This window comes from Petaurus breviceps, unplaced genomic scaffold (assembly GCF_028583685.1).
Source record: "Petaurus breviceps papuanus isolate PSGF00001 unplaced genomic scaffold, PetGlider_PUasm1.0 37, whole genome shotgun sequence".
Taxonomy (NCBI): Eukaryota; Metazoa; Chordata; class Mammalia; order Diprotodontia; family Petauridae; genus Petaurus; species Petaurus breviceps.
The window spans coordinates 99279705-99292697 of record NW_027186296.1 but is presented as its reverse complement, the minus strand read 5'-3'; the positions used below and the strand labels follow the sequence as shown (position 1 = coordinate 99292697).

At 37.9% G+C, this 12993-nt stretch overlaps 1 long non-coding RNA gene across 2 annotated transcripts in view; it reads left to right on the top strand.

Moving 5' to 3' along the window:
• LOC138169563 (uncharacterized) overlaps positions 1-12993 on the top strand; it is a 153978-nt gene that overhangs the window by 79862 nt on the left and 61123 nt on the right. For both annotated transcript variants that reach the window (XR_011170391.1, XR_011170390.1), the window contains exon 2: positions 8203-8295. This is a non-coding gene — a long non-coding RNA (uncharacterized lncRNA). The remainder of the gene's footprint in view (positions 1-8202; positions 8296-12993) is intronic.

Genomic DNA, 12993 nt, shown 5'->3' with positions numbered 1-12993 from the left:
AATTACGACACCATTCCTATGGGACTAAATATGCTTGTGATGTTTCATTCAGTGTTGTTTTTTGCAAAACCAATTAGCATTATTAGGTGAAGTATGCCAGTACTTTGAAGGACAATATTCATCTGATTTGGTTCCATGGGTAACCATTGGATAACTGATGGACTTATGCACATGAAATACATTTATTCTCAAACCCTTCCCTCTTCCTAATTTTTCTGTTTCCGTTGAGGGTACCATCATTTCCCCAATCACCTAGGATCGTAATGTTGATCATTGACTCTTCTATCTCTCTTCCCTCCATATCCAATCAGTTACCAAGTCTTACGCATCTTTCCTCCATGAGAAGACCTTGTATTGATCCTCTTCTCTCCGCTCACATAACCATAACCCTTTTTTTCAGGCCCTCACTTCTTCTAACCTTGGCTATTGATGGCTTCTTCATTGGCCTCCATGTTTTCATTCTCTCCCCACTCCCACCCATCCTCTCTACACAGATGCCAAAGTGATATTTCGAAAGCATATATCTGACCACATTACTTTTGCACCCATGAAGCTCAAGTGGTTCCTTCTTGCCTTTAGAATAAGATCCTAACTCTACTCCTTGACATTTAAAGCTGTTATCAATCTGGCACCAACCTATCTTTCCAGGTTTAGTGCATATTATTCTCCTTCACACATTCTACATTCCAGCCAAGTTTGTTGATTCCTCAGACTCTACTTTCCTCTACATAAACTCTTCTATACCTGAAAGACATACTCTCTCTATCTCCAATGCCTTTCTTTAAAGCTCATCTCAACTACTATATCCCATACAAATTCTTCACTGAACCCCTCTTTCAGTTTTTGGTGCATTTCCCTCCACTTTGGAAATTACTTTGTATTTACTTTGCATATATTTTATAATTACTTACTTATTGAGGTTGTGATGCCTTCCCTTTCCCCATTAGAATGCAAACCCTGCTCCTTCCTTCTTGTGATGGGTATCTTTGATATGTCAAGAGAAAGAGAGGAAGGCAACCAGCAGGTTGGATGGAGAACGTACGGGAAGGCATGAGCAAGAATCATATAGGATAGCCAGGCATCAATGAGTTTGTAGGTAGGAATACTGACATAATTAAAACCATAGCTTTTACCACTTTTCAAATGGTTAAGTGTTTGAGTTTTCACAGTCACATTGAAATGTGAATTTTGGTATTCATTTGGTCATTTATTAAATATTTATTAAGCAACTTCTGTATATATACATATATACATATACACACACAAACACACATTTCGCAAACAAAGATATTTGCATATACCTTCTATGTACTACGTACAAGGTGTTGCGATAAACTCTGGAAATTAAAAAAAATAGTAAGACCTTCTTACTGTCTTAAAGTTTACAGTCTCAAAGAGAGAGAAACTGCACTGATGAAAATAAGACAATAAAAAATGTGCTAAGTATGTGAGGGAAGTAAGTCCAATATACTGTGGAAGCTCAGAGAAGTGAGAGGTGATATATGACTAGACTGGTTCAGGGAAGATTTCGTGGTAGAGGTGCCATTTTTATCTTGACTTTGAGGGATAGATAGGATGTCAATGAACAGAGATAGGAGGGTTTTGTGGTAGGAATGCTATAGGTATGGGGAGAGACATAAGCAAAAGCAAAGAAATGGGAAAGCAGGGGTGGGATTACTGGATGGCAAATAGTTTGATGTCTCTACTCTAAAGCATAGACTCTGAGGGGTAAAAGATAACGCCCATTACTTTTATAACATACAACTTGATGATAATGAAAATCATTCTCCACCAAAATCTGTCAAGCGCCACGCCAGACCAAAGGCATGACACCGTACCACTGATATGTCCTACATTAAAATAAATAAAAACAAAACCTGTGCTAACCTACAGAGAGGTTACAATTGGGATTGTAGCTATTTCGGGCTTGTATCAGACTGAATAGAAGCTCCCCCCACACATCCTATCTTAGAGTACATGGTCAGGGGCAACTGTACTTCAGAGCTGAGAGAAACAAATGTCTCTATATAAACTGTCTGCTTAATTGGGTGCCTTTTATAATGAGTGCTGTTGGAAATAGGCCTTGATATCAGACATTTTATTTTGTCCTAGGTCAGGGTAGGATTTCTGTGACTTCCCTTCCTCATTCCTCATCAAGTCACTTTTAAAACACATACATAAATATACATGTTTAAAACTACACAAACTATCTGCATGCATATGTGTATATATATATATATTAATCTATGTGGGTACATATGCATACGTATATGTACAGATTGTGTGTGTAACCTTCCCCCCTCCCTCCCTCTCTGGGGAAAAAAAGGGTGATTATCCTCACTGGTTCATTGTGCTCTCCATCTCCCCTTATGTTGATATTATCACTTTGGCTTCCCAAGTCTGGCCGGGAGACTCAGAATTAAACACAGACGCTCTGGTGCCAAAACAAAATTGTGAAAAGATTTGAAGCCCCCGTTCTTTAAACTCACAGGCTATCATACTGGGAACAAGACAGCCTTTGTTTTATTTCCTGGATTTAATGGGGGTAGAACAGTCTGGAGCCACACTGGTTCTGATAGAAGTGCTGACTTGGAGCCAGAGAATTTTAAAATTGCTGAAACCCAAATCAGAATGAGGACATAAAGATGTAAAATGAAGGAAGCATATGTGAGAGGAAAGAAAGGAATTATTGCTTCCAATCAGAAATGGGGAGAAAGTGACAATTCAATCTTGGAGAAATGCATGACCAAAGACTTGGGGTGGTGATGGGAAATAGTGACAAGATGCTTCCACTTAGGTCAAACTCCCCCCCCCAAACCCAACCAATATGGAAACCCCTTCTCTAGGCTTCTGCCCAAGTGTCAAAGGTCCACATTCTAAATGGGACTATAGGACTGAAGAATCAGGAGAGTTGGGAGGTAGGAGAAATAAAATATAAGAATGAGAAGGGACTTTAGAGGTAACCTAGTATAATCTCTTCATTTGACAGATAAGGAAACTGAGGCCCAGAATAACAAATGTCACCTAACTAACTGATGGCAAAGCTAGGAAGGACTAGACTATGTGTCTCTGGATTCCCACCTCAGGCTTACTTCCCTTTCTCCATGCCTTCCTCTGCTTTGTTGTTATTAATAAGATGGAGGAACTGGTTTTTTCTTCAAGTCTTTACATGTTTCCTTATTTTCTCATTACCTCCTCATAAACCTGTTTTCTTTTTTTTTCATTAGCCACTGTATTCTGAGCACTACTTTTATGCTTTAAAAAAAATTAAATAATGGTGTGAGGCATAGCAATATCTACCTTGTTATTTTGTTTTTTGATCCTGTGTTTTTTTTCTTTCCTTTTCATCTTTTTTTTTCTTCTTCCAAATGATGTGAATAACAATAGTTGCCAAAGTCAGTAGAAGACCAGAACAGACTAACCTCCAGATCAGTGCTGACTTTGAAGTCTATGAAGCCTATGGAAGGAACAGACCAGACCTGGGAGGAGGACGGGAGGCAGGCAAGGGCTGAGTCAGTCACCCAGATGCACAGTTGGGCCTGGCTTGAGCCTTGGTCTGTGATGGGGAACACCTGGCAAATGCTCCTTCACACACAGAGATGATCAGAGATAGCTGGACCCACCGTAACTGCTGCTTTGTCCCTAAGCAAGGAGAGAACCTGGCCCTTGCCACACATGGTAGTAGAGACTCTGATTTCATTCATGACTGACATCTGTGGTTACATACATACATACACACATGCATGTATATGTTTGTATACATGTGTATTCATGTACATATAAATATATTTCTAGGTATTCTCCTTAATTGCATCAGGATGGGAAAGCTTAGGCTTTTATGGAAAGAAAGAATGTTCTACTGGAATAAAAACAATAACTCCAAACCAAAGTTCTTGGTTTGCCCTTATATGAATAATTTTCTCTTGACAAGGTTGAATTTGGAGGCCTTCAAATAGGATGTGAATTTAAAGGGACTGTATAATGATACCAAAATGCCTGGAACCTTAACACAACTTGGTTAGTAGCAGGAAATGTGACCCTTAGACCCCAAATCAAATCAGGAGACCTGGATTCTTGCTCCAGTCTCCGTTTCTTCATCTGTAAAATGGGGATAAGAACACCTACTTTACAGGGTTGTTGGATGGAACAAATGAGATAGTATGTGTGTATATATGGGTATACACACATACACATACAAAACATACACATATATGTATATAGCTTTGCACTACATGCTAACTGTTATTATCATTATCATTAATTATGTGATCTGGGCCAAAATGGCTTTTCTCTAAGGCTGTTTTCTCATGAATGAATGCTTTAGACAAGATCCCTTCCAACAATCAAATTCTTTGAGATGGGAAGTTATTCAACCCTGAATCCATTTGAAATTACTTTTGGTCTAACAATATCAAACAAACAAACAAAAAACCCCAAGAGTCCCATCATTGGGATGTCCTGTTTTTGTTTTTCAGCTCTTTTGCTAGTGGTATGAGGAGGTAGCAGGGCTGGTGGGTCAAGCCTTATAGTAAGCTTTCCATTGAATGAGGGTGAAAATACTGTCTCTGGCTTCAGGAATGGGGAGGTTAGGACAAACAGATTGCCTAGGAAGAAAACAAGAATTGGTGAACACAATCTTCTACACAAGCCATCTGGAGGTTTATTTGTGGAGAACACAAGGAAAGGAATGGAGAGTTTCAACCTGGGGTTTATCTCTTATATGAATATTCCCTATCTGATAATGATGGGGACAACTTTTGGTTTTCTGATGGATTTTAAAGGAAGAAAATTAAAGCTCTTTAAGTCTATGAAAAAGCAAGGATCAGATCACTTTGTTAGTTGGATTAGTTTGGTGAGGAAGAGGTGAGAGTAGTCATCCATGTAAAACAGTATTTTTCCTCCTGAATTTTAGCATGTGGTGTTTCATAATAGTCACAAGTGCCTTCACACCCTACTTATGAAATTCCACATTTTTCCAAAATTGCACTTATATGAATAATTTTCTCTTGACAAGGTCAAATTTGGAGGCCTTCAAGTAGGATGTGAATTTAAAGGGACTGTATAATGATACCAAAATGCCTGGAACCTTGACACAAGTTGGCTAGTAGCAGGAAATGCGAACCTTAGACCCCAAACCAAAGGGCCACCGTCTAGGGAGGCCAACTCTGGAAAAATCTGTTGAAATTATTATTATTATTGTTATTATTTCCCTTCACAATTCTTTGCTTTTAATACAAGTTGCAATTATCCTTTCTGCCCAGGAATGGTAGCCATGTAAACTTTCTGTCTCTGCTTTGTTCTCATGTCGCAGTATGCCCTCTCACATATGTTGGGAAAATTGCTCGACATGCCTCAAAGAATAGGGGAAAACACCCTCAAAGGCTAAACTCACATTTTCAGGAGTAAAGATCTTGACCTAAGCATATGTCTGTTTCTTCTCAATCTCTGTGTTAGCTGATAGCATACAAGTCCAGACAGGAGAACAGCAAGAATAAAAACATAAAAAAAATGGTAAAAATAGTCCTACTGTGTTTGAGCAGCAGTTGAACCAATAAAATACTAATTAATAAGACAACAGTTCGATTGAGGTGCAGAGAGAAGGGTTTCTGCTCTCATACTCAGTTGGGTAGTAAAATGTATTACATGTTTGTCTCAAAATCATATAGCCTTTGGCTACATATCTTTATAGGGACAAGAAAAGGCAAGACTAAAGGGAAAGGATAGGCCAGGTGCCCCAGGGGCTGCCTAAGTCAGAAGTAACTATGAAAAGGTGGGGAAATGGAGTTTGAAGGTTGAACATAGCTGGAAGGAATCCAATAATTCAAAGTCATCAGCATGGAAGATAATTACATGCTGACAGGTATCTACCAAACATGTATGCACGTGTATGTAGCTTAGATGAATGCTCTGATTATGAGTAAAATGTGTAAACAAGATTATAGATGTGGAGGAGGGGTAAAGGAGAATCATTCAGAGCACAAAAGGAGAGAGCTTTGAGACAACATTTCTTTAAACCTGGTGACCTGTAAAAGGAATATGGCACAAATAGCAGAGTTTAAGATGTAAGTGGTTTCTGGGGTAAATGAGACTATCTTAGTGCTCAGAGGAAAGGGGAATGATGATTTTAATGAAATCAGGAAAAGTGAGGTTTAGCTTGAACACATGTAGGAATGAATATAAGACTTGGAGTCACAAGGACCTTTAGAGGCTATCTAGTCCAATCTTCTCTTTTCATAGATGAGGAGATTGAGGCAAAGGAAAGGGGAACTACAGCTCCAGAGTAACGTAGATAATGAGCCACAGAACATGGATTTCAACCCTGATCTTCTCCCATCAATCCTGTATTCTTCTTGGTTGTTTTCCTTCATGCTTGAAGAGGACCAAAATGATGTTACTATGTTGGAATCTGGGGCTGATCAGACCAATATGAGCTCGGAAGGCTCTACTACAGGTCAGGCAAAAAAAGTCCATATGAACATTTGGAGTGGAGAGGTCTCTAAATTTGTGCATCTCATGTTTCTTTTGAGCTACTGCAATTCTGCCTTGCTCATAGAGCACAGTGCCTTCTTTGATGCAGGCACACCATACTTAGCAGTCCTGCAACAGTGTTTCCCATGTCTCACAGTAAATTCCAAAGTTCTTCAGAGAGACCTTGAGAGTGTCCTCAAATAAAACATTCAAAGCCATTCTCATAGCTTCTAATCAGAACTGCCCAATATTGGCATAATGGAAGCTCTTTTGGAAGTATGGGGGCTGACAGCACCCACTCATTGAAGTGTGTTTTTAGGATCACAGTATATTGTGTGTACCATCATATATAAAATATACATGTATAACCTTAGAAACCTATCTTATTAGACATTATCCTATGACAAACTCTCCCATCCAAAACAAAGTAGAAATTGACAGGAATGAATATTTGATCTAATATTTCCAGAGGAAGTCAATAAAGCTTGTAGAATCAAGATGCATACTACTCTGTTACCCAGTGTTAGCATGTGGCCAGCCAGCATCACAGAAAATCAGAGACCACCTGCTTCAGCACCATGGTTGGTGACAGCAAAGTCCACATAGCCCCTTGTGAATTGGGGTTATTTGAGGTAACACTAAGGGTAAATCAGAAAACTTGCAGAGAAGATAGCCAGAATGGTGAAGGATCTCAAGTTTGTGAATATATGCCATGTGAAACCAGATTGAAGGACAGAAGAATCATTACCTGAAGAAAAGACTAGGAGAAGTTATTGGAAAGTAGGGCTAAGAACAGGATAGCAATTTGCAAGCATGTGAAAGGCCAGCAAATAGAAGAAGGATTAGCCTTTTTCTATTTGAACTCAGTGAGCAAAAGTTGCAGAGGGAAATTTAGCCTTGATCTGAGGATGGGGTTGGGGAAGACTTCCTAACAAATAGAGTTATCCCAAAGAGGAAAGTCCTTCCTCATGAAACGATGGGTTTACCTATATAGGTTTTCAAGCAAAGGTCAGGTGGCTGTGAATAATGAAGCTTCTTTTTCTGATAGGGGTTGGACTATTCATTGAAGTCACTTCCAACTTTGAAATTCAATAATTCTATGAATGTCCCATTATAATTCTATATTTGTATATCCTTTGAGTAACTTATTTTCCATTGCCTATTTCCAATTCCCAATTTGGAAGTGATGGACATGAAGTGGTTGACTATTTGGATGAATTAATCACAAGGAGTTGGACAAAGTCCTCCGAAGAAAGAGAAACCCAAGTTAGGTAACATATATACTAAGTTTATTTCAAGGAGTTTGCTATTATGGAAGGACAGCAGAATCAAAACCTCATAGGGTAGAGAAATGTAGCTTACTTAGTTTGTTGAGCTTTGGATGGAGTCGTTTAGATTTGCTATGCAGTCTATAATTTGAGTAGAACAGGGAAATCAAAATGAAAGCTGAAAGTGATAGAATGATTATTGTCTTTCAGGTGAAGTATTCAATGTCATGTCCCATCAAAGTCATTCCAGTGACCATTCCTGCACAGTCAAAGCCACAGGAGTGATGACCAGAAAGACATTCGTACTCTTAATTAACTACATCAGTAGCTTTTGATGCCTATTTAGGGAAATAAGACTTGTTGTTCCATTAAAGAATGATATAGCACCATTACCCTTCCAAAAATGTCATTCTTTCCTCCCCTTAAACTTAATTGACTTTAGCTCTCCTTTCAATTCTCATGCCAGGAGGAGAAAATTCCACAGGCACCAAGTATGATGTTATCTGCGTGTCCTTGTCAATGGATAACATACAGCAAGGCCATACCGAGGACAATGAAAGTAAGTGCAATTCTGATGTTAGGCTACTTCTATAGGGTCGCCCAGACAGGAGCCATGCCCCTTACCATCGTTCTATCTATTTCCCCTTTGGAAATTTACAAAATGTAACCAGCCAGACCAAAACTGAATACTGTCATTATTTCAGAACTCATGGTGCTGGGAGTTTCCAACACTCTTGGCATTTTCAACGCAGATGCCAAGAGGACTTTTTAAAAAACTCACGTGCTAGTCAGGTTCTCAACTTGAGTCTGAGGCAACGTTAGTTATTTCATCGCATGTCTTGAGATACAAATATGAACCCAGAGAGGGGAGGGATAAAAGGGGAGGTTTCTTCTCAGTTATGATATTATATAAGCTTGAATGACATTACATCATTGGTCTTGATTCGTTCTTCCCTTACAAGGGCAATATTGTGCTTTTTGCTAGCTGTCAGAGATAGTACAAACGGCTAAGGATCAACAATAATTGTGAATAGAGTCTAGGAGGCTCACAGTTCTGACTTGTTTCAGGGGCTCAACTTTTGGAAGACAGCCTAAAAAAATAGCAATTTACAGAAAAAAAAATAGGTCCTGAGGCATTTGGTCAGGGCAGACATTAGTTCCATTTAGGGCTTAAACCAGCCCACAGTTAATTGTAGGTCTGTTGCATTAGCTTGTAGGAGTAGTAAAAGCATGTAATTCGATCTAATCTGATGGGCACATGTACTGGGTACTTGGTGCCAAGTGAGACCATGGAACAAAAAGACAAATGTGTTTCTAGAAAAAAAAGAGTAGTTTCAACTGCAGAGCTCATGAAACTCAGGAGAATTCTCCTGAGTCCTTGTCATTCTGAAGATGTACAGCACAAGCAAATAAAAGAACAAAAACAATGAGGGCACAGTAGGTTATATTTATTTTGTGGTGGAGTGCCAGGGTTGAAAAGCATTCACTCTAGTATGATGGAGAGTGGTGGTCATTGTTTTTGTTTGGTTTTTTGGCCTTATCCTGAGTGATTCTGAGATCCTCAGTTGAAAAGCCCAGGTGTGTCTGGGGTACATGGTGAGCTTTTATGTAGTTATAGCTAGTACTGGGTCCCATGTGAGGGACTATCATTCCAGTCTTCCAGGTTGATAACCTCCATGTGATGCCCAACTCCTCTTCCTCTCTTTCACCCCGCATATTCAAAAGTTGCCAAATATTATCATTTCTTTCTCTATAACATCTTCCACGTATGTCTCCTTCTCTTCATTAAGAGAACTCTAGTTCAGGCCCTTATTGATTTTTCCCTGGACTATGGCAATTCCAGTTGGTCTCTCTGCCCTGAATCTCTCCTTAATTCAGTCACTGCCAAAATGATTTTCCTAAAGTACAGGTCTGATGCTGTCCCTCCACTCAACTAAAAAAAGAATTTTGACTATAAGGGTCATGCAATCCTAAATTTTCAATGGACGCTGTATCACTTTAAGACCTATGGGCCCCTGTACAGTTACTTTCCTAGTCAGGTTCCAAAAAAGAGGAAAACAGGCTATAGCTACAGGATACCCTCCCCCCCCCCAAAAAAAAAGCCAATCAAAATCAGCTGGTTAACTCAGTTGATGAATTAATGTGCTCAATTAAAAAATGATTCAGTCAATGGATCACTAAACTTATTTTTTTTACTGTATTCTTTTAAATGATCTGATTCTTTGTGATATTAAAACTAAAAATATGTCTTTCATTGGAACTATTTTTTAAACTTGTGAGGCCAGAACTGGAAAAACAACAAAAAATGTGAAATTTCAAATGAACTACACAAGCACAACCTTTTGAAACTAGGGGCTAAAATAAAAATCAATTAATTATGGGTCTTTGGTTATACATTAGGAGATTGCTTTTAAATAAAGTTAAAAAGTAAAACACAAAGAAAGGACAGTCCTATCTGTCTAATTATTAATCCCATATTTAGAGAAACAGAGAGGTTATTGTACTTATAATATAAATGTTTATATATAAAATAGAGATTGGAGAATAGGACTGAACCTTTGTAGGTCCTATCTTAATTGATGTCTACTTTAACTTCTTAACTTCTAATTTTGTATTTTATCAGCAAGTCTGATTTTGATGGCGCCATCATTTATAACATAACTGACAATTTCATCACTGTCTCCAACTGTGTATGTAATGCTCTTATATTAAGGAAAATCAGGTAAGGATATCAGAATGGTGATAATTATTTCCTTAAAATATTTATAATAAAATTCTAAAGTATAGAATGAAAATATGATAATACTTGAAGTATGGAGGAAGCTTATGTGGTATAGTAGATAAAGCACTGGTTCTAGAGTCAGGAAGTTCTGAATTCAAATCTAACTTCAGATATTTACTAACCATGTGACCTTGGGCAATTCATTTAACTTATGTCTGCCTCAGTGAACCTCCTCTATAAAATGAGGATAATCATAGCACCTACCTCCTAGGGCTCCTTGAGGATAAGATGAGATTATATTTGAAAAGCTTTTTGCAAACCTGAAAGTGCTATATAAATGCCAGTTATTATCATTAAATTACTACTAATTGTATTATTGTCATTATTATTTTGGGTCTGATGAATCTATGATACTAATTCTCCAGATTTCTAAAGTTAGAGAATTTTGGGGTGGCTAGGTGGTGCAGTGAATAGAGCACCGGCCCTGGAGTCAGGAGGACCTAAGTACAAGTCCGGCCTCAGACACAATATAAAAACTAGCCATGTGACCTTGGGCAAGTCACTTAACCCCAAATGCCCTCCAAAAAGCAAAAAAAAAAAAAACCAAACCACAAACAAAAGTTATGGAATTTTATTGTTATAAGTTAATATTGATGTTATTTCCAGCTCTTGCTTGTCCTCAAAGCAGAAGGCCTCTCTAAACATCAACAAATTGTCATTCTATTCAATTCTACAAACATTTATAAAGTGCCTACTGTGTTCTAGGCTCCAAAGAAGATGCCAAGTGTGGATAAGTTGTGGTCCTTACCCTTGTGGAGCTTACAGTTTAATGGGATGAAAAGATGCAAATAACTATGATATATAATTACACATAGCATAATTAAAGATCTGTGTAGAAGCTTGTGAGTACTGATTAATATAAAGGATGATGCAAGTGGAGATGGCATGTCATTTATCTTAAATCCATATATGTAGCAGTTTTAGGAATGGGGGATTTTTATTCTAATGAAGAAAATACTCAAGAGGAAGATGCTGGGCCTATCTTCAAGTATTTGAAAAGCTTCACATGGAAGAGGAGTTGGGGTGGTTCCTTTTGGCCCCAGAGGACAGAACTAAGAATAGTGAAAGAAAGTGGCAAAGAAACTGAATCAGCTCAATTAAGGAAAAGACTCCTAACAATTAGAGTTCTTTCACAATGTGGAAAGGTCTGCCTTAGGAGGGAGTATGCTCCCTATCAATGGAAGTCTTCAAGCAAGTGATAGATGATCATTTTATGGTACATTGTAATAGGAATTATTTTTTTGTCCATTGGTTGGACAAAATGGCAGCTCAGCTTCTTGGGATTTCTGTGATTCCATAATTCAAAACTTAAGAAATTCCAGCTCTTATCTTTGAGATTTTAATTTTCATACATCCTCCTAAAAGTAACCTGGTAACCAGACTTGATTAGGCTGGTCATTGGGACTAAACAAGATAGTCCAGATACTCTACTGTGACAGAAAGCATCCTGGAGGAGTTCTATGGGGAGAATCAAATCAGATATGCCTTTCTTGTCCACCGGTACATCACTTGAATGACCTTCTTCCATCCAATCCAGCACCTTCACTATTCAGCCTGGAATGCAACAAGATATCATGAACTATGGCAATCACTAGAGGGATGGCTCCCAAGAAACCTGGGAGGACTTGTATGAACTGATGCAGAGTAAAGTGAGCAGAATCAGGAGAACAGTTTAGATACTGACTACAACATTATACAGAAAAACAATTTTGAATAAACTTAAGGACTCTGATTAACATAATGTTGAAGTTCAAACCCAGAGGACCAAAGATGAAGAATGCTATCTACCTATGTCTGACTAGAGTGGTGATGTATTCAAGATGTAAAATAAAAGCTACATTTTTGGACATGTCCAATGTGGGAATTGTGTTAGTTGACTATGCATATTTATTACAAGGGTTTGAGTTTGTTTTCTTTTCTTTTTTCAATTGGGGAGGTGAGAGAAAATAAAAATAAATGGTTGTTCATTGAAAAAAGTAAAATAAAATGAAATTTTAAAAGTTCATACTGTTTTTCAATTTTGGATAGCTCCAATCATTAGAAAGTGAATCTCTAAATTGACAACCTCTATAGTTCTCTAATTTACACCCAATTTCAGAGGCAGTATTTTATGTATGTAATGTTGAGGGCATTGAAATAAGAATCTGGAGACCTAGAGTCTTTTTTCTGTACATAATTTATTTTTGTTTAAAAATAATTTTTATTTACGTATAATGTTTTATACATATAGCAGTCATATATGTGTATATATATATAATCTTTATCATCTATATTTCCTTACTTTATTCCACCTCACATATAGCTATCTTTTTTTTTTTTTTTTTTTTTTTTTTTTTTTTTTGGGGGAAGTGGGGGTTTATTTTTTTCTTTAATTTTTTTTGTTTAAAAGGCAAAAATGAACCCCAGTCCTTTCTACCTTGGGGCCCGCCCTTTCCCTACCCCCCCCCCCCAACCCAACCCATAAGAATATTTTTT